The 19,524-nt window shown below is 56.1% G+C and overlaps 1 protein-coding gene and 1 non-coding gene across 2 annotated transcripts in view; one reads left to right on the top strand and one right to left on the bottom strand.

Annotated features, from left to right (window-relative positions):
* The window catches only part of CDH13 (cadherin 13), a 1,034,759-nt gene that overhangs the window by 81,297 nt on the left and 933,938 nt on the right, over positions 1-19,524 (bottom strand). The gene's annotated exons all lie outside the window — the stretch shown is intronic.
* On the top strand, positions 10,328-10,434 carry LOC130044537 (U6 spliceosomal RNA). The gene has a single exon (XR_008795405.1). It is a non-coding gene; the product is annotated as a U6 spliceosomal RNA (small nuclear RNA).

The raw sequence follows: 19,524 nt of genomic DNA, 5'->3' as shown, positions 1-19,524 counted from the left end.
CATGGTTGGGGGTCTGCGGGCAGCAGGCGGGCCGGAGTCACGCTCGGCCTTGGCACTTCCGGGACTGCCCCTCCGGGACCGCCCCTTCCGGTCAGGCGGCTCTCGGGATTGGACAGCACGGATGCGTTGCCATGGTCACGAGTCTGTGCCTCTGGGATGGAGCAAGCCAAAGGAACGGACAGTGGGGCCCCGGTCCTCCAGCAGAGCGTGGCCAGCCTCAGTCTGTCCCCCTGAAGAGCAGAGGCCCGGCCACGAGTGTCCAGATCCGGCCCCCTAGTCCCGACACAGGAGCCCCAGCACCGTGGCTGCCGTGGGCTCCTCTCCATCGAGAGAAGGCAGTGCCCATGGAGGCTCCAAGCTGCCTGGGGAAGGGACTGCATGCTGAGCAGTGCCCTGGCACTCAGGGTCAGACCTTGGCCTCCCGTGTGGCTGGTGATGGGCACCATTTCCTCAGCTCCTGGTGTGCCAAGGTGTACCCTGTGCTCTTTGGTGAGCACCGTTTAAGTATTAAACATAACAACTGACTTGCAATCCATTGCTCTTTTTGTGTGTTTGGGTTTGGGGGCTAGCTGTAGGGGTGCTCAGGGCTTACTGCTGGCTCTCTCAGGGATCACACCTGGTGGGGCTTGGGGTCCATACACGGAACCACTGCAAAGCAAGAACCCTACCCGGTGGATTATTGCATCAGCCCCGCAATCAACTACCTCTGGTCAGTATCTCATGACAGTTTGCTGAGGTCATGTTGAGTCTTGTATTTACTGTGTCCTGACCACCACGACCCATGGGGGCTGGACTCATGATGTGTTCATGGAAGTATAACCAATCTCCGCATCTGAACTTGCACAAGCCTCCACCCAGACCTGCCCTGAGTATCTTCATCGAAAAAGTCATCAGCATGTGTCGGAGCCTGACCAGAGTCATGTGAAGCTCCGGGAAATCTGTCTTGCAAACAAGGCTGTGTCATAGCTGCGAGCAGCTAGGAAACTTGAGTGAACTGGGTTGGGGTCTGCATGTCCCAATGCCGCTGTTTTCTGTTACATTAACTGTTGTTTTATTGGATGAAAGTTCAACAAATACCTTATTGGGTTATTGTGTAGGCTTGCATAGATTTTGCGTTGGAATATGTGGGAAGTGGGATAGAGAGACTTACAAGACTTACAAGATTTTACTTCATCAGTAACTTTATGGATCGTTACGCTACAAAACGTGTGCTCTAAGGTGTTTTGATCTTCTATATCTGATGTATGCTGAATATTTGATCGTTAACCCAATCAAGGTGAATGAGACCAGTTGTAGTTACTGTTAAGTGATTTAAGTGAACCCAATCAAAAGGGGTTGCAAAAGCCAGTCAGCGCTAAATGGCCTGAGTGAGCTCTGCTCTCCGCTTCCCAACACTCCAGAAGCCTGGATTATCTGTGCACTCCCGACCGATCTCTATCCTGAGCCAAGAACCACGTTCCGACCCAATGAAGGAACTGCAAGGGGTCTCCCACACAGCTGCTTCCCACAGACCACCTGGACCACATCATGAACGTGGCTGGAGCCGGGGCTCTGGGCTTCGGTGGGGACTTTGATGGAGTTCCAGGTAAGGGGCAGGGCTAGGAGAGCTTGGGCCCCCCAGTCTGGTGCCTTTGTGAGGTGACGGAGGCCCCGGAAGCAGAGCCTGCATTTCTGCCCCACTTCAGGCTGCCCTTGGGCCTTGAGGACGTGTCCAAGTACCCAGACCTGGTCGCCCAACTGCTCTGGAGACAGTGGACGGAAGCAGAAGTCCGGGGTGCCTTGGCAGGGAACCTTCCCAGAGTCTTCCGGGATGTAGATCAGGTGAGAACAGCAGCACCCACCCCCCACCCGGCCATTAAGGCAGCCACCTCAACCTCTCCTGGTCCACAGGGAAGCAACCACTCGCATTTCCCCGAGGAGGAGCCCATGGCCCTGGAACAGCTGGAGGCTCCCTGCAGGACCAACTACAGCCACTCAGCTGCGCCCTATTTCCACCACCCGGCAGGGGCCCTGCGGCCTCTCTCGTGCCCCTCCTGCTCAGCCTGTGTCTGCCGTGATGTGCTGGGCTTCCCTCACCGCTTACCAGGGGCACCCCGTGGACCCACAATCCAGACCCTCTCAAGTCTGCAGCAGTGTGTGGTCAGCCTGGCCCTGGAGGGGCCCAAGACCCTAAAGGCAGCCGGAGCTAACAGCAAACATAAGCACACCTGGCACTGCAGTGCAGGCAGGAGCCCAGGCTCTTGAGGAGGGGCTTCCTGGTAACATGGAGGAGGGTCTTCACACACAAGTCCTGGCTCCACCTGCCCCTTTCATTTATTTATTTTGCTTTTGGGGTCATACGCAGCAAAGCACAGGGGTTCCTCCTGGCTCCTGCACTCGGGAATTACTCCTGGCGATGGCCGGGGGACCATATGGGATGCTGGAAATTGAACCCGGGCTGGCCGTGTGCAAGGCAAACACCCTCCCCGCTGTGCCATCACTCCAACCCCTCAGCTGCCCCTTTCAACACACGCGCACACACCCCTGCACATATACGCCAGCACTCAGGTATTCACACATGCTCACAATGCTCACCTGTATTCATACACAAACTATACAGTGCATATTCCCATGTGACCCACCCACACTCCCTACAGACATGTGTTTTCATACACATTCCACAGATTCATGCATTCCTCTCCACCTGTCTTATTGCACGTGTGTACTCACGAGCACATTACATGTACACATGTTCACAGCATAGTGCACACAGGCACTCACACTAGTGCATATACACATCAACCCACTCACATTTGCACATGTACACCTTACACATACATGCATCCACACACACAGACTCACATGCAGTCTCACACTGGTTCCTCGCATGAGCAGAGCCACTCAGGGGTGGAGATGAGACTCTTGGCTCACACACTCGGCCCGCCCAGCCCCGCTGAGGGGTCCGATCAGCATGATCCCCTCAGGGACGGTCGTCTCAGGCATTAGTGTTTTGGGCCACACCCGACAGTACTCAGGGGTTGCTGTTAACTCTGCGCTCCGGATTTAATTCCTGCCAGTGGTTGGGGGACCACAGGTGATGCTGGGAATCAAACTTGGGTCACTGCGGGCAGACCAAGCACCCTACTTGCTATACAGGTCTGGCATTAATTAGTTCCCAACACAGCTTCATTTCCACGCAGTTATTTTTTTTTCTGTTTTTTTTTTGGGGGGGGCATCTCGGCAATGCTCAGGGGTTGCTACAGGCTCTACACTCAGGAATCACTAACGGCGTTGCTTGGGGGAGCAGAGGGGATGCAGGGGACATAAAGTAGGTTGGCCACGTGAAAGGCAAACGCCCTCCTGCTATACTATTGCTCTGGCCGGCCACCTCAGTCCTTCCCACAGCCTCCTTGGTGGCTGGCAGAGCCCCCCCGCCCCAGTGTGCTGTGCTGGTAGTGCCTCTGACTTTATGACTGGGCTTCCTTGAGACTGGCATGGGTCTGAATGAACTGGAGCCGACACGCAGGTCGTCCAAGGGTGGGTCCCGGCATGGATACACAAGTCCTAAGGGTGCAGATCCTGGTATGTACACAGATGTCCTACAGATGTGGGTCCTGGCATGTATACACACAGGTTCTATGACCGTGGGTCCCAGCGTGTATACACACAGGTCCTACAGGTGCGGATCCTGGTATGAACACACATAGGTCATACTGGTGTGGGTCCCGTTGTGTACACATGCACACGCTCACACACAGATAGACACAGACACACACACACACACACATACACAGAATTCGTATTGCCTGGGTCCTGTTATGGGCACAGGTGGTGAGTGTGGAAGCACATGTGCCAGGGTGACCCAGCAGCGGTGCCCACTGGCAGAGTGTAGGAGGGTCGTCAGGTGTGTGGCTTGGAACAGGCCTGCTGTGTACACCAGAGCAGGCACAGAGGCAGTGCTGCCATCAGACCCCAGCCCATGGCACGGAGGGCAGGGAGTACTGCCCAGAAGGTCACAGTCCCGGGCACAGGAGCTGTGCCACTGAACATGGAAACCCATTTGAATGCACCTGTGATATGGGTTCTGGATTCAGGGTGTCTCTAACCTCACACTCCACACACATGGACACCCCGTCCCCAAGATACCAAAGCACAGACGGACAGATCCTCAGGAACAATTCATTTATTGCTCCTGACATGGGAATTACACAGAGACAGAAGTTTTTGTAGTCACAGAGACAGGCGCCCACTGCGGGCACATGGCAGGGCTCCAGGCAGGCAGGTGGGCAGAAGGCAGTGAGGCCATGGTCAGCAGGAAGTCAGGGGCAGTCGCCCTCCTCCCCTCCAGGTGGACAGCGGCCTAGTTCCTCCGGGTTGCCAGCCTGCAGGATACCACAGAGCCCCTCAGGGAGAGGCTAGACCGAGGCCACCCTAGTCATGTACTGGCCAGGACTGAAACAGCCACTCTCCCCCGCCCCTCACGGCAGAGGTGCAGAGTGGACGGACAGCGCATGAGCAGCCTGCAGGACCCCCTTCCTCCCCGCAGCCGACCCTGAATGTGGGCCTACCTCACAGCTAGTCCTGCCCGATACCCTTGGAGCTCTTGTCCACGGTGGAGGGAACCTTGGGCAGCTGGCTCAGCTGGTTGCAGTTCTCCTCACGTTCGAGCTCCTCAGTGATATCCTCAATCAACCTGTCCAATCGCTTCCGGTGTGTCCGGTGTGTGGTCGAGGTGGTCCTCCATCACCTGTGCAAGCCACAGGCTGGGCAGCTGTTCCCAGGGCTCTGGGTTCTGGGCCCCTCCCTTCCCCTCATCCTGGCCCCGTGAGGTGTGCAGTGGACATACCGAAGGGTCCACATCCAGGTTCTGCACCAGCTGTTCAAACCTGTCCATCTCCGCAGAGACCTCCTGCAGGGCCTCGGCACTCACAACCGGCTCAAAGCTTTCAATCACCTCTTTCCAACTCTTGGGTAAATGCAAAAGACCTCAGTGATGCCTGCAGGCTGGGCTTTCCCCAAGCAGAGCCAAACTTCACAGATGGAGAAGCCGTCCGTGGCAAGCTCTGGGTCCAGAACCAGCAGGAACACAATACTCCAGCCTAAGGGTCGGGCTGACCATGCAACGGGCACTCACCTCACCGACTATCACGCCTGCTTGCACTCTGCAGAACACAGCATTCACCTGGGTTTCCATGTGGTTCCGTATGAACCATTCTTCCATCATGGGGATAGCATTCTTGGCATACACTCGAGCAAACCCACCATTCTTCTCCTTGAGGGCCTGGGAGAGGGAGGGGCAGTGGGGAGGGCAGCCAAGGTCCTGGTCAGGTGAGACCTGGCTTTTCCTGGGAGCTGTCTGCTAGTGAGAGCCCAGCTGCCCTCCCACCAACTCCACTCTTACAAACACGTCTAGCTCGAAGCCTGTACCCAGAGCCCAGGCCACAGAGGGATCAGACAGGAAATCCGGGTGGGCTCAAATAAGGCACCATGCTGCAATTTCTTGTCTTTGTCTGTTTTGTTTTCTGGACCATACCAGGTAGTTCTCAGAGAGGACCCTTGGTGGGGCTTTGGGAGACTACATCAGCCCCAGGTGGAAGCTAGGTCAGATACCCCAAGGCAAGCCCCTGCCCCTGCCCCATTTCTCTGTCTGAGCTCCTGGGCAGTTCTGTCACTCCACGGAGCCACACCTGGAACCTAGTGGACAAGCTCTACCCATCGCATTTGAAGGTGGCACAGGGTCACCCTGGAGCCCCCTGGTCCGTTCCGTCCCCTCTTGGAGCTGTGGCATCAGCCAGGTGACTACAGCCTTGAGCATCCGTCTCTGGCCTCCACCCAGAGGGGACCCTCAGGCACTGTGGTGAAGGGAGGAAAGGGATGGAGGGCTTAGTGGGCATCCCACTGGCACAGAACAAAGAAACACAGGACGGTTGCTGAGCCCAGAGAGTCTTGGAAGGTCCAGCACATGGGCATGGTCAGTCTCCTGGAACCACGCCCACAGGGAGTGTGGGACACCTATTCAGGGCCTGTCCTAACAGCAGCCATGCCCCAGGATGAGCTGGACATCAAACCAGGGCATGTCCTCCAGCAGACATGTCCCAGGGCGGGCGAGAACAGCAACTCACCTGCTCCTCTTTGGCCTTTTCCGCCCTGAAGTCCTTGTCCGCCTTCTCAATCAGCTTCTTTAGCTGCTCCATCATCTCCTGCTCCTCCTTCTCTAGCAGCTTCATCCTATCGGGCGGCTTCTCTAGCTGCTGAACCTCCTTGTACAACTCCTGGAGCTTTTTCCAGTTGAACTGAGAGGAGACACCAGATTAGTCGTGCAGAGCCACACGCCCTGGTCCCCAGCTCAAGCAGATGCGATGGCGCTGTCAGGACCAAACGGCTGGCCAAGAGGGGTTTTCTATGGCGTCTGGCCTTTCCCAGAAACCTGCTCAGAAGCCTCCCACGGAAACGGCCACCTAGTGACCACCTGGGCTGCTGTGAGACACCTGGAGGGGATCTGCACTGGGATCGGGGTCCCAGGGGTGCTTAGATGCCTGTTCTCTCTGCACCAGCAGCCCCCAAAGGTGGGAGGAGCACTCCAGAGGTAATGCCCCCACAGAAACACCAGGGAGGTGCTGAGTTGCCACTAAGTTGTTCTGTGATTTTAATCTTTACGTTTTGGTTTTCAGATCATACCCGGCTGCACTCAGGGATTCCTCCTGGCAGGCTCAAGGGACCCTATGGGGTGCTGGGAATCAAACCTGGGTTGCCCACCTGCAAAGTAAAGGCCCTACCTGCTGGTCTATTACTCTAATCTTATTTTTTTAGGGGCCTCTCTGGCAGAGTTCCAGGCTCAGCTCACTCAGGAACCCCTGGACAGCACTGCAAACCTGACAGGCCCCTTGGTACAGAAGGGCGTGGCCAGTACCAGGCTGTCCCTTCCAGTGACAGGTATGTTCTCCCCAAGCTGAGTGACCACTGGGGCTTAGTAGACAAGGAAAGCCTGGCAGGCAGCAGAGGCCTGACAGCACCATCCCCCAATGGCAGCGGCAGGGCTGGGTAGGGCCAATTGGGGGGACATACCTTCAGTTGGAACAGGTGGTCTGCAAAGAGAGAGAAGGTGAGAGTCAGGAAGTGTGAATTCAGTTGGATGCCTGAGCAGAACCTCTGATAGAGGCTCTCAGGACTGTAGCTGCTGTCCTCCGGGAGGCCCTTCACTCCCTTGCTGGGCCAGGAAGATGCACTCTGGCTCCCGGGAACCGCTGTGTCCTCTGAAGTCCACTTCTCTCAGGCCACGGGATGACCGCTGACCATCAGGGGTCAGCAATCGGGCCACCATGGTCCCAGTGAGCACTGCCCTGTCCGTGTGACCTATGGCCCGGCTACTCCTAGACTCCCCTCCCACCTGCGACCAGGGGCAGAACGCATGTCAGTGTCTGTGACGCCCGAGTTCGACCCCCAACACCGCAAGGGGGGCCCCAGAAAACCACGGTCTGGGCGGGCGATGACGGCCGAGTGTGGCCCATGGAGAACCAAAGGAACGCGAGCCGCTGGCTCTGCGTCCGAAGGCCTGGCCCGCAGCCACGGCTGGCTCGCTGCTGGTGGAGGCGCCCCAGCTGACCCGCCTGCGGGTGGGCACACCCCTCAGGGGCTGCCCCGCTGCCCAAGATGACCGCGGGGAGGGCGGCTCGCGGGGAGCCCTTGCTCGGTGGCTGGGGTGAGGGACCTGACAACCAGTATGGGAAGCGGAAGCCCCGAGGCAGGGTAGGGGAGGGCAGTGGCCAGGGCCGGGCAGGGGGCACGGGGCAGCGGGCAGGGCACGGGGAAAACACGGGCAGTGGGAAGGACAGCACCGGGTGGCCAGAGCCTGGAGCTCTCCGGCGCTGGACAGCTGTGGGCGAGGCCTGGGGCGGGGGTCAGGCTGCGGGTCTTACGGTCCATGGCCGGAGGGCAGGTAGCGGACAGTCGGGGCGGCGGGCAGTGAGCACTGGACAGTTCGGGGTGACAGGCGGTGGGGAGGCCTTGGGCAGGGGTCGGGCCGTGGCCTTTTATAGTCATTGGTCAGGGGTTTGCTGGCCGCGGGCTGGCAGGAGTTGTGCTGGACCACAGCACTTCTGGGACCGCCCCTTCCGGCCAGACCACTCTCAGGATTGGACGGCGCGGAGGCGTCGCCATGGAGACGCGTCTGTGCGTCTTGGATGGAGCAAGCCCAAGGCCAGGCTGGTGCGGGCCAAGCCTCCCGCAGAATCTGGCCAGTCTCAGTGCTGTCTCCCTGAAGAGCAGAGGCCCAGCCACGAGTGTCCAGATCGGGGCCCCTACTCCCGACACAGGAGCCCCAGCACCGTGGCTGTCGAGGGCTCCCCACCATCGAGAGAAGACAGTGCCATGCGGATTGCCCCTGGGGACCGTGTCCGGCCAGTGCACGAAGCCGGAAGAGCGAGCTGGCTCATGGGGTCCTGTCCTGGCTGCGGGTCCTGTCCACTGTCCAAGCAGCCGGCCATGGCCTCAGGAGCAAGAGGGAGTTGGCGTCCCTGGAACCAGTTGGAGATAAGACTCCCGTGCAGGAGCCGAGGGACTCGGAGGGCTGAGTCCACAGCGGGCGAGCAAGCAGTCCCTGAGGGCTGTGACCGACGCAGAGCTGTAGAGGCCTGTTAGGAGGGTGAGGGGCAGCCCAGACCCTCAGCACACAGGCTCCAAGCTGCCTGGGGAAGGGAGTGCGTGCTGAGCAGTGCCCAGGACCCTCGGGGTCAGACCTTGGCCACCCATGTGTCTGGTAATGGGTACCCTTTCCCCAGCTCTTGCCGGCCAAAAAAAAAATCTATATGTATTTATTTATTTATTTGCTTTTTGGGTCATACCCTGCAATGCACAGGGGTTACTCCTGGCTCTGCACTCAGGAATTACTCCTGGCGGTGCTCAGGGGACTATATGGGACGCTGGGAATCGAACCCGGGTCGGGTGCGTGCAAGCCCTACCCTCTGTGCTATCTCTCCAGCTCCAAGAAGTCTATATTTAATGTCAAAAGTTTTGAATACCTTTTGAATTGAGCATATCCAGAAAACAAAATATGTATTTGTGGTAAAAGGGGAATTAAAGTTTAAAGTATTCTGGCAGAAGAATTTTATTTCAAATATGAGAGGGGTTGGAACGATAGCACAGCAGGTAGGGCGTTTGCCTTGCACGCGGCCGACCCGGGTTCGATTCCCAGCATCCCACATGGTCCCCCGAGCACCGCCAGGAGTAATTCCTGAATGCATGAGCTAGGAGTAACCCCTGTGCATTGCAGGGTATGACCCAAAAAGCAGAAAAAAAATTACCAAAAATGAAAGGAAAAGGGAGATAAAATCGAAAACCAGAAGGAATATTTGACCTTCAAGCTAAGGTACATGTAGACAATTTGAAATTTTGTTCCCTTTCTCTATATCATGTGATTTTTCAAGGATCGTTTAAAATATAAGCCTAAATTGCATTTATGACTATTTGAGTTGTGTATTGGAGAGAAAATAAAAACTGAGGTTAGAGGCATTTAAACAAAATTAAATAAATAAATACAAAATGCAGTCCACTCAAAGTTGAAGAAGTGGACAGAGATGGAAGGGAAATGTGTGTGTATCAATTACTGCCTCATGTTATTGGCCACAGGGATGGAAAAAAAGTTCTGTAAATGCTACCTTTACAGATTTAGGTGTGTTAATTGGTGTATAAAAAGTATTAATGTTTTATTTATTTTTATGTTATTTATTTATTTATTTTTAAATTTTCATTAGTGAAACACCATGGGGTCCAGTTGTAGACCTACAAATTTTTGTGCTTGGGTTTCAGTTATACAGTGATCGAGTACCCATCCCTCCACCAGTGCCCATTCTCCACCACCACTAATCCCAGTATCCCTCCCACCCCCCAAGAGTGTTAATGTTTTAACCTGTACTGGCCCTGATGAAGCCATGGCTAATTTACAACCATACATGCAGCCGTTGCTAGCACCTGGTGGGGGAGGATTTACTAGAACAATGAAAAACCCTCTTTGATAGGGGCCACTGCTTGTAAAAAATCTTGTAAAGCCCCAGGGGGCTGGAGCAATAGCACAGCGGATAGGGCCTTTGCCTTGCACGCGGTCGACCCAGGTTCGATTCCCAGCATCCCATAGGGTTCCCCGACCACTGTCAGGAGTATCCTGAGTGCATGAGTCAGGAGTAACCCCTAAACATTGCTGGGTGTGACCCAAAAAGAAAAAAAAACTTCACGCTGAGCCGCTCTTCCCATTACATCGAAAAATGTAGACCCTGTCTGGGCCCTAAACGAGGAAAACTGGTTGCCATGCCTGAATTGTTTAAAAAACATCTAACACATGAAAAGTTAATGAATGGTGCTCTCTTCGGCAGCACATATACTAAAACTGGAATGGTACAGAGAAGATTAGCATGGCCCCTGGGCAAGGATGTCATGCAAATCGGTGAAGCATTCCACAATAAAAAAAAAAGTTGATGAATGTATGGAACTAATGGGCCCCTTACAACCGGGCCTCCCGAATTTCTCTCTAATTCCTCATTTGGCTCTAATTACTCAGCAGTGGAGGATAATTGTTACTGATCTTAAGGATTGTTTTTACACCATCCCTTACAACCTGATGATATGCCAAAATTTGCTTTTACTGTTCCCTCTTTAAGTAATGGAAATCCTAGTAAAAGATATCATTGGACTATATAGCCTCAAGGAATGATGAATAGCCGAACAATGTGTCAATATTTTGTAAACTGGCCTTTAGGGAAACTAAGAGAAAAATTTATGGATGCCAAATTCATTCCTTATATGGATAACAAATTGCTTGGCCGCCATGCCAGAACAGGAAACAGAAAATATGTATAAACAGACCTTGAATATGTTTTTTAGGGGCTTACAGATAGCTACTGAAAAAGCTCAGAAAACATCTCCTTCGGAATACTTAAGGACAAAGTATTTAGGAAACTTAAAATTATTCCTCGAAAGATACAATTTAGGAGAGATAATCTAAAAACGTTTTACAAACTGGCAGGCTACCGAATGTAACCTGCCCACACGGTAGAGTCTGGCAAACTCCCTGTGTCGTACCCAATATGTCAAATACCAGTAACAATGATGGGTCTCATTCTCCTAAAGAGCCTTGAATATAATCTCAGGGCTAGGATGAAGGAGACGTTACTGGGGCCTGCTTGAGGCAATCGACGAATAACAGGATGATCTGTGATCTGTGAATCTAAAAACGTTAAATCACAATCACAATCAATCACAACCATCCTGTTATTCGTCGATTGCCTCGAGCAGGCCCCAGTAACGTCTCCTTCGTCCTAGCCCTGAGATTTTTTTTAAAAAAGTGCCATATTCAAGGCTCTTTCAGAGTTAGGAGAATGAGACCCTTCATTGTTACTGGTATTTGGCATATGGGTACGCCACGGGGAGTTTGCCAGACTCTGCCTTGCGGGCAGGTTACATTCGGTAGCCTGCAAGTTTGTCCAAAGTAGGAATGAGATGATAAGATGTCGCTTCCGGGAACTGGGTTTTATAGTCTCTGAGTCTTGGCCGTTGATGGGATTACACGGCACCAGGGGGCCAGTTGGTGGGTGTGACCCCCGCCTACTGGAATTTGGAGGATCTGGGTGGAGGATGCTCAGCCCCGATCCAGGTAGGCTTGGGGATCTCAGCCCTGGGACCCGCGTGGCTTTGTTCCTCTGCCAGTACCTTCATGTTTGCGGAGAGTGGTCTCGGCATGGTGGTGGCTGGTTCTGGAGGTCTTCAGCTGCTGGAGCCCTGGTCGGGGCGGGGAGAAAAACTCAACCCGCTCCCCTCCAAGGGGCCCCGGTGAGGACAGCCAGGCGAGGGGGCAGGAGACTCTGCGCTGTTCTCTTCTGGGAGCTGGGTTTTATAGTCTCTGAGTCTTGGCCGTTGATGGGATTACACGGCGCCAGGGGGCCAGTTGGTGGGTGTGACCCCTGCCTACTGGAATTTGGAGGATCTGGGTAAAGGATGCTCAACCCTGATCCAAGTAGGCTTGGAGATCTCAGCCCCGGGACCTGCGTGCCTTTGTTCCTCTGCTGGTACCTTCATGGAGTGGTCTCGGCATGGAGGTAAAAAAAAAAAAGTTAAATGAGTTTTAAGAATTACGAGGGGGTATTAACTGGCTTCGATCATCTTTTGGAATTCCAACTCACACCTTACAAAATTTATTACACCTTCTGAAGGCAATTCTGCCTTGACGAGCCCATGTGAGCTTACAAAGGAGGCAGAACAGAACTTTGGCACAATAGAACAAAGTGTGCAACAAGTTCAGTTAAATAGCGTTCGGCCTTTTAAAAAATCATCAGGGGGTTGAAGTGATAGTACAGTGGGTAGGGCATTGGCCTTGCACACAGCCAACCTGTGTTCGATTCCCAGAGTCCCATATCTTCCTGCAGGGAGCCTCCAGCTTTTCCAGGGGGATGGGCTCCTCCTCGGGGGGCTGGGACTGGGAGTGGTTGCTTGCCTGTGGACCAGGAGAGGTTGGGCAGCTGCCGTGATGGTGGGGGGAGGGGGTGGGTGATGCTGTTCTCACCTGATCTACATCCCGGAAGACCCTGGGAAGGTTTTCTGCCAGGACACCCCGGACCCTTGCTTCCTTCCACTGTCTCCGGAGCAGCTTGGTGAACAGGTCTGGGCACTTGGACATGTCCTCAAGGCCCAAGGGCAGCCTGAGATCGGGCAGAAATGCAGACTCTGCTTCTGCAGGGGGCTGACAGCCCACCTGCGGCCACTGACACCTCACCCAAGGCACCAGACTGTGGGACCCCAGCCCTTCCAGCCCCACCCCTTCCCTGGAAACCCATCAAGTCCCCACTGAAGCCCAGAGCCCCAGCTCCAGCCATGTTGTTGATGTGGTCCAGGTGGTCTGTGGGAAGCAGTCGCGTGGGTGACCCCTTGGAGTTCCTTCATGGCATCAGAACGTGGTTCTTGGTTCTCGATCGCGTGATCGGTCGGGGGCACAGAGATAAGCCAGGCGTGTGAAATTTGGAAAGTGGAGGGTTAAAGCTCACTCAGTCCATTTAGCGCTGACTGGCTTTTGCAGCCCCTTTGTATTGGGTTACCGATCAAAACATCCAGCATACATCAGAGTGCTTAAGATCAAACAACAGAAGTTCAAAACACATTAAAGTGCATGTTATTTTGTAGCATAATCACACACAAAGTTCCTGATGAAGTAAATCAGACACTTTGTACCTCTTTACACCCCACTTCCCACACAGTAACCCAATAAGGTATCTGTTGTACTTTCATCCTATCAAAGTAAAGTTAATTTAACGAAAGCGACTACAATGGGACATGCTGACCCCAACCCAATTCACTGAGGATTCCTAGCTGTTTGCAGCTATGACACAGCCTTATTTGCAAGGCAGCACATTCAGGAAATTCCTCATGGCTCTGGTCAGGCTCCCACAAGTGTTGATGTCTTTTCCAGTGAAGATACTCAGGGAAGGTCGAGGTGGAGGCTTGTGCAAGATCAGATACAGAGATAAGTTGTACTTCCATGGGCAGGGTCGGCCATGTTGGCTGCGTGCAAGGCAGACGCCCTACCCGCTGTGCTATCGCTCCAGCCCCGGCAAGCTACCGAGAGTATTCGATATGCCAGACACAGTAACAACAAAGTCTCCAATGGAGACGTTACTGGGCCCGCTCAAGCAAATCGACGATCAACAGGAGGGCCTTTACTTTACTTACTACTTTCCATGGGCAGGGTCACGAGTCCAGCCCCCATGGGTCATGGTGGCCAGAACGCAATAAATATAAGACTGAACAAGGCCTCAGAAAACTGTCATGAGACATTTGATCTAAGGTGGTTTATTGCAGGGCAGATGCAATAATTCACTGGGTAGGGTTCTTGCTTTGCAGTGGCTCTGCATATGGACCCCCAAGCCCCAACAGGTGTGAACGCTGAGAGAGCCAGAAGTAAGTCCTGAGCACACGCACAGGTAGCCCCCAAACCCAAACACACAAAAAGAGCAGTGGAGTGCAAGTCAGTTGAATGTTTAAAACTTAAATGGTGCTCGCCAATAAAGAGCAGAGAGTGCACCTTGGCCCGCCAGACGCTGAGGAAATGGTGCCCATCACCAGCCACATGGGAGACCAAGGTCTGACCCTAGGACCCTGGGCACTGCTCAGCACGCAGTCCCTTCCCCAGGCAGCTTGGATCCTGTGTGCTGAGGGTCTGGGCTGCCCCTCACCGTCCTCCTAACAGGCCTCTACAGCTCTGGGTCAGTAACCTGTGGACTCAGCACTCCCCAACCCCCAGTCCCTCAGCCCCTGCACGGGGGCCCTATCTCCAACAGATTCCAGGGATGCCCACTCCCTGTTGCTCCTGAGGCCATGGCCGGCTGCTTGGACAGTGGACAGGACCCCCAGCCTCCATGAGCCAGCTCGCTCTTGGCCCCTTCCAGCATCGTGTGCTGGCCGGACATGGACCCCAGGGGCACTCCGCTGGGCATGGCTTTCTCTCGATGGTGGGGAGCCCACGGCAGCCACGGTGCTGGGGCTCCTGTGTCGGGAGTAGGGGCCCCGATCTGGACACCCGGGCCTCTGCTCTTCAGGGGGAAAAACTGAGGCTGGCCAGGCTCTGCGGGAGGGCCGGCCCGCACAGGCCGTTCCTTGGGCTTTCTCCATCCCAGACTCACGAACGCGTCTCCATGGCGACACCTCCGCGCCGACCAATCCCGAGTGCGGCCTAGGCGGAAGGGGCGGTCCCGGAAAAGGCGGTCCCGGAAGTGCCTCTGCCAAACTCGACACCTGTCGGCCCGCTGCCCACAGACCCCGGACTATGTCCCATAAAAGGCCACGGTCCGACCCCGCCCCAGGCCTCCCCGCCGCCATCCACCCCGGACTGTCTGCTGCTCGCTGTCCGCCGCCCCGGAATGCCGCCGCCCGCCCGCTGGCCATGGGCCGTAAGACCCGCGGCCCGACCCCGCCCCAGGCCTGCCCACAGCTGTCCAACGTCCGAGAGCGCCAGGCTCTGGCCTCCTGGTGCTGGCCTTCCCGCTGCCTGTGTCCTGCCCGTGCCCTGCCCGCTGCCCTCCCCTCCCCTGCCTCGGGGCTTCCGTTTCCCATCCTGGCCGTGGGTCCCTCACCCCAGGCGCCGGGCAAGGGCTCCCCGCGAGCTGCCCTCCCAGCGTTCACCCTGGGCAGCGGGGCAGCCCCTGAGGGATGTGCCCACCCGCAGGCGGGCCAGCTGGGGCGTCTCCACCAGCAGCGAGCCAGCCGTGGCAGCGGGCCAGGCCTTCGGGCGCAGATCCGGCTGCTCCCGTCCCTTTGGTTCTGCATAGGCCACACTGGCAGGTCATGGCCCGCCCAGACGGTGGTTCTCTGGGGTCCCCCTCGCGGTGCTGGGGATCGAACGTGGGCGTCGCAGACGCTGACGTGCGCTCTGCCCCATGTCGCGGGTGGGAGGGGAGTCTAGGAGTAGCCGGGCCATAGGTCACATGGACAGGGCAGTGCTCACTGGGACCATGGTGGCCCGATTGCTGACCCCTGACAGTCAGCGGTCATCCCCTGGCCTGAGAGAAGTGGGCTTCAGAGGACACAGCGGTTCCCGGGAGCCAGAGTGCATCTTCCTGGCCCAGCAAGGGAGTGAAGGGCCTCCCGGAGGACAGCAGCTACAGTCCTGAGAGCCTCTATCAGAGGTTCTGCTGAATTCACACTTCCTGACTCTCACCTTCTCTCTCTTTGCAGACCACATGGTCCTGCTGAAGGTATGTGCCCCCCCCCCCCCCCCCCCGTTGGTCCTACCCAGCCCTGCCGCGGCCATGAGGGATGGTGCTGACGGCCTCTGCTGCCTGCCAGGCTTTCCTTGTCTGCTGAGCCCCAATGGTCACTCAGCTTGGGGAGAACATTCATGTCACTGGAAGGGACAGCCTGGTACTGGCCATGCCCTTTTGTTACAAGGGGCCTGTCAGGCCTGCAGTGCTGGCCATGGTTCCTGAGTGAGCTGAGCCTGGAGTTCTGCTAGAGAGGCACCTAAAAAATAAGATTAGAGTGATAGACCAGCAGGTAGGGTCTTTACTTTGCAAGTGGCCAACCAGGTTTGATACCAAACACCCCATATGGTCCCCTGAGCCTGCCGCCTGTGGGCAGCTGGTGGAGAGGGAACAGGTATCCAAGCACCCCTGGGACCCAGTTCCCAGTGCAGATCCCCTCCAAGTGTCTCACCAGCAGCCCCAGTGGTCACTAGGTGGTCACTAGGTGGACTTTTCCAATGGGAGGATTCTGGGCAGGTGTCTGGGAAAGGACAGACACAATAGAAAACCCTTCTTGGCCAGTGGCTTGGCCCTGACAGTGCCACCGCATCTGCTTGGGCTGGGGAGGCAGGGCGGTGGCTCTGCACACCTCATCTGTGCCTCTTCTCACTACACCGCAGAGCAGCTAGAAAAGCTGGCCGAGAAAGCAGCTAGGAGGCAGAGTGGCTAGAGAAGCTGGCTGAGAAGGAGGAGGACTTCCAGGCTAAAAAGGCCAAAGTGAAGCAGGTGAGCTGCTGCCTCGCTCTGTCCCGGGACGTGGCTGCTGGGGGACAGGCCCTGGGTTGGTGTCCTGCCCATCCTGGGGCGTGGCTGATTTTAAGACAGGCCCTGAGTGGCTGCCCCACATTCCCTGGGGCCGTGGTTCCGGGAGACTGACCCTGCCCATATGCTGGACCTTCCAAGACTCTCCAGGGCTCAGCTCCCGCCCTGTGTTTCTTTGTTCTGTGCCAGCGGGATGCCCACTAAGCCCTCCATCCCTTTCCTCCCTTCACCACAGTGCCTGAGGGTCCCCTCTGGGTGGAGGCCAGAGATGGATCCTCCAGGCTGTGGTCACTGGGCTGATGCCTCAGCTCCACGAGTGGACGAAACGGACCAGGGGGCTCCAGGCTGACCTTGTGCCATCTTCAAATGCGATGGTTGGAGCTCGTCCACTGGGTTTCAGGGTGTGGCTCCTTCAAGTGACGGGACTGCCCAGGGAGCTCCAGACAGAGATGGGACAGGGGCTGGCGCTGGCCTTGGGGCAGCTGACCTGGGTTCCTCCTGGACTGATGTGGTCTCCCAAGCCCCACGAGGGGTCCTCTCTGAGCACTGCCTGGTATGGCCCAGAAAACAAAACAGACAAAACCCAGAAACTGAGGCATGGTGCCTTATTTGAGCCCACCCAGATTTCCTTCTGATCCCTCTGTGGCCTGGACTTTGGGTGCAGGCTTGGGTCTGGACGTGTTTGTAAAACTGGAGTCAGTGGGAAGGCAGCTGGGCTCTCACTAGCAGACAGCTCCAGGAAAAGCCAGGTCTTACGCGACCAGGTCCTTGGCTGCCCTTCCCTCTGTCCCTCCTTCTTCCAGGTTCTGTTGGAGGAGAATGGTGAGATTGCGCGAGAGTATGCTGAGAATGCCATCCAAATGAAGAACGAAAGATGGAACTGGCTCCGAATCACGTCCCTGGCTTACGCTGTGGCCTCCGACGTGCAAACAAGCATGATCGTGAATGAGGTGAGTGACCGTTGCGGGGTCAGCGGGACCCTTTGACTGGAGTGTTGTTTTCTTGTAAGTTCGGGACCCAGAGCTTGCCATGGACGGCTTCCCCATCCGTGAACTTTGGCTCTGCCTGTGGAAAACCCAGCCTGTCGGTATCACTAAGGTGCTTTGCGGGTGTCCAGGAATATGCAAGAGTTGACCATAGGCATGGAGAACTTCGTGAGTGCCCAGGGCCTGCAGAAGGTCTCTGCAGTGGTGAACAGGTTTGAACAGCTGGTGCAGATGTGCTTATGTGGGTATGTCCACTGCACATCTTGAGGGGCCAGGACGCGGGGAGGGGAGCGGTCCAGAGCCCCAAGCCTCGGCAGTTGGCTCAGTCTGTGGCTTGCACAGGTGGTGGAAAACTCACTGAGCTCGGCCACGGCCACCACACTGACCACACACCAGGAGCGAGTGGACAGGTTCCTTCAGGAGGTCACCGAGGAGATCAAACTCGAGGAGGATCGAGACTGGCTGAGCCAGCTGCCCAAGGTTCCCTCCACCGTGGGCGAGAGCTCCAAGGGCATCGGGCAGGACTAGCTGCGAGGTAGGCCCACGTGCAGGGTTGGCTGCGGGGAGAAGGGGACCCTACAGGCTGCTCACGTGCTGTCTGTCCACACTGCAACTCTGCCGTGAGGGGTGGGGGAGAGTGGCTGTTTCAGTCCCGGCCAGCACGTGGCTTGGGTGGCCTCAGTCCAGCCTTCCCCTGAGGGGCTCTGTGGTATGCTGTCGCTACCTTCCTGCTGACCGTGGCCTCACTGCTCTCCACCCACCTGCCAGCCTGGAGCCCTGCCGTGTGTCCACAGTGGGCGCCAGTCTCTGCAACTACACAAACTTCTGACTTCTCTGTGTAATGCCCATGTCAGGAACAATAAACGGATTGTTCCTGAGGACTTGGCGTCTTTCGTTTGGTGACCTGGGTGTGGGGTGTCGGTGTGGCTGGGGTGTGAGGGTAGAGACACCTTCAAGCCGCAATCCACATCGCAGGAGCATTCGAATGGGTTTCCAAGTTCAGTGGCACAGCTCCTCTGCCCGGGTCTGTGACCCTGTGGGCAGTGCTTTCTGACCTCTGAGCCATGGGCTGAGGTCTGGTGGCAGCACTGCCACCATGTCTGCACCTGTGTACTCACCAGGCCTGTTCCAGGACACTTACCTGACATCCCTCCTGTACCCTACTATTGGGCACCGCTGCTGGGTCACCCTGGCACATCTGCTTCCACACTTACAGCCTGTGCCCAAAACAGGACACGGGCAGTATGAACTGTGCATGTGTGTATGTGTGTCCGCGCCATGACCCACCCTTGTATGACCTGCGTGTGCACTCTAGTCCATACAGACCCATGCCAGTCTCAAGGAAGCACAGTCATAAAGTCAGAGGCGCTACCAGCACAGCACATTGGGGGCCCTGCCAGCCACCAAGGAGGCTGTGGGAAGGACGAAGGTGGCCGGCCAGAGCAGTAGTGCAGCAGGGAGGTCGTTTGACTTGCACGTGGCCGACCTGCTTTATGTCCCCTGCATCCCCTCTGGACCCCCAAGCCCCGCCAGGGTTTTCATTCCTGAGTGCAGGGCCTGAAGGAATCCCTGAACACTTGCCGAGTGTGCCCCCACCCCTAAGGATCCAAACAAAGATTTTATGGAAATGAAGCAGGGGATAGGAACTCATTAATGCCAGAGCAGTAGTACAGCAAGTGGGGTGATTGCTCTGCCCACAGCCGACCGGAGATTGATTCCCAGCCTTGTGAGGCTGAAGAGGAGCCATGACAGGCTCCACTTTAGGACCGAAACTCAGCAGGCCTAAGTCTCGGTTTCCATCAAAAAGTTCCAACTTCTCAGAAAATAGTATCACCCTGGGCAGATAACCCCCCTCACTCCCATCGCAGCAGCCTATCAGAGAAGCGGGCATGGGCCATGGTGCCCAGCCATGCAGAGAGGGCTGCGGGAGTGGAGTCAAGGGGCTGGACAGGGACCAAGAACTGGAAACATGCTGCCAGTTCCTAGAAAACATGCTGTTCTGTATCCAAACCCCATATAAGCTG

The sequence above is a fragment of the Sorex fumeus genome, unplaced genomic scaffold (assembly GCF_029834395.1).
Source record: "Sorex fumeus unplaced genomic scaffold, SorFum_2.1 ptg000122l, whole genome shotgun sequence".
In the NCBI taxonomy this organism is placed as follows: Eukaryota; Metazoa; Chordata; class Mammalia; order Eulipotyphla; family Soricidae; genus Sorex; species Sorex fumeus.
Note: the sequence above shows the minus strand (reverse complement) of the source record. Positions and strands in the feature narration are given on the sequence as shown.